The following is a 2,724-nucleotide window of genomic DNA, read 5'->3' on the forward strand; positions in this document are numbered from 1 at the left end:
ATTTTGGGCACTGAGCTGGCCAGGATCTCTAGAGAGAAGACAGGAATAGCAAATCTATCCTTTGGGAAAATGCTGCTACTGAGTTCCCCTTTACCTTAATCCAAAATACCTGTGGGACTTCACCAGCAGGACTGCCTGTGGTTGACTGGCATTATGGATGAAGGGTCACCTGGAACACAGATACAGGATGTAGCCAGCACAAGTGCCCTGGAAAACTGAAATGCACCCATGAAGGTGCAGTCAGGAGATGTGCTGTCCCAAGGCTGAGTCCCCATTCATCCCACATTCATCCTGCTTCCACTTCCCTTGGGGACCCATATTAATGGCTCTATTTGCACCAGGGAGCAAAAGCTACTGTGATGTTATGCAGCTGGTTCCAAGCTTAAGGAACAATAAAAATAGGAGTGCGACTTTGCTGCGACCATCATGATTACCTAACACACCCTTAGCTTGGTGTCCAGTGAGCTATCACAGAAATTACAAAGGATCCTGAATCCAGCCTTCATTGGCTCATTGTTTCCGAGCATGCTCTTGCACAGAATGGAGTCAGGGTCCTGAGTATACAGGCACAGATCTCCCCAGATCTGCGTCACAGGCATGGGGATCGGGGCAACAGAGATGTTCTGTAGTTTGTCCACAGTCACCCTGGAGGTGTCTCCTACAGAGTCTTGTGCAAAGCTTTTAAAAGAAGAGGGGGGTTACATTTTTGTTTCCCAGAAGCTCAACAACGACCAACAGACAGGAGTTAAGTGACACAAAGCACTGGCTAGCAACTGGACTGTAGCTGCTCTCATCTGTAAAGTGCAGAGAATGGTACCCTTGGGGGTCTTAACAGAAATTAGGTCATTCATTCAAACTACTCAACTTGGTGTCCAGCATGCCACCGGTGATAAAAAAGATGATTTCAGCTTCTTTCTGACATGGGATACACTGTCCCCAAGCCTGTGTCACCTGACACAGTATCCTCCTACAGGCCCACAAGAATCCTGAGCCATTCTAAGGGCACAGGGCAGGGGTACACTTCAAATACGTAATTACACTACCATTTCTGGGTCTTCTAAGTTGTTGATGCTCTGCCATGGCTTCCAAAAACCATCTTAATTTATATGAAATATAGACAAAATGAAAAAAAAGCAGGGTGGCATAGGGAGAAATTGGGGCTCAACAGATCCCCCCCTCGCCTTCCAGAGTAGAGATCCTGGCCACCAGCGAAATGTTTTAAGATTTCAAAGCATTAAAGTCTGTACCCCAACAACATAAACTCAACAAATTAATTTATTGACAAAGGATTGTACTATTTACATAAATCAACCAACAAAAGTACACATTATAACCCTTGCTAAAAACTACTCCATAAAGCATGTGTTGTAAGGAATATAGTGGGGCCCTCCTATGGACCCCGACCTGATTACTTTCCTCCCCATCAACCTGCTTCCTTCTGATCACTCTTTCTTTCAGAACCAGCTCACATCAAATGGTGTGACTTAAGCACTTTGGCAAGTTATTGTGACGGGGATTAACATTTTAAGGTACAGAGTTGACGCTTAAATTAGGGATCAGGATGGAGGAGTTCATACGGTTTTGCTGAGTCGCCTGAAATCCTTCAGCAACGAACCAGCCAGGAAATTACACACGCTCTGCCGGGCTGCTAGTTTAGTGGCCCTTAAAAAGTCCTTCCAGAGTGCCTAAGCCCGGCCAGGCGCTGCTCCAGGGCTGTGGGGACCTTCCAGTCTGGCTTTATTTTGCGCTGGAGAGCAGGGGAGGAGAAGATACCCTAAAGCCACCTCTAGGAACCAGGGACCCAACCACACTGCAGGGAATTGACCCACGCTGCTGGAAATTGAGTCAGAATCCGAAGTGGGAAAGATGGCTGAAACCCGGGATTCTTTCCCGCGTCCCACACACGCCCTTTTCCCAAACCACAGTTCCTAAAGCGCGCCTCTTTGGAAGTGCGAACCGCCCCGCGGCCGCACCTGAAGATGTCACCAATGCGATCCCTGTCGCGTTTGTTCTCCGGCTGGCCTCCCCGCACTACTGATTTACCCTGCGCCGCTGGGCTGACGTCAGCATTCAGACAGCTTGAATGACCCTTGGGGTCACCCCAACCTCAGAAACGCAGCGAACGAACCCCACTCAGCTACCCTCACTGCAGCCAGGAGACGAAGTCGCGCTATGCCGGGGCGGGGGGCACCCACGAGGGGGGACTGAGACAGTTGCTACCAGGTCCGTAGTCCAGTTTCTCTAAAGGACCCGGCAGCGCGTGGAGCCCTCCCCTGATTTCTCCCGCAGTCTCAAGAACGATACGTTTTCCGCGGCTCGGGGACGCGCACTTTACCGCGGATCCACTGCGCAACTCTCCATGAATCTGAGAAGCGCCGGGTGGGTGGGGCGAAGAGCCCGCGCACACACACAGCGACGCGGACGCTCTCGGTGCGGATTCGGGTCGCGAGCTGGGCGGGACCAGCAGGGTCGCGGTTGTCCTCGAAACACGCGCCGGCCCACGCATAGCCCACCGAGATCCGGGGGCCCCAAACTGCCGGGTATCTGCGGCGGAGACCGGGTGCTTGCGCGTGTCTGGGGTAGGGCCTAAACAGAGACACTGGCAGAGGAGATGGCGCAGAAAGCCGTTTCCAGTGAGTCTCAGAGCCGCCCCAGGCGTGGGGACGGCGCTCGCAGACCCGGGGACGACAGGAGCTGGGCTGTGGCGCCGCACGCCGCGCACTT

This window comes from Fukomys damarensis, unplaced genomic scaffold, assembly GCF_012274545.1.
Source record: "Fukomys damarensis isolate Sample0158 unplaced genomic scaffold, DMR_v1.0_HiC HiC_scaffold_16, whole genome shotgun sequence".
Lineage (NCBI taxonomy): Eukaryota > Metazoa > Chordata > Mammalia > Rodentia > Bathyergidae > Fukomys > Fukomys damarensis.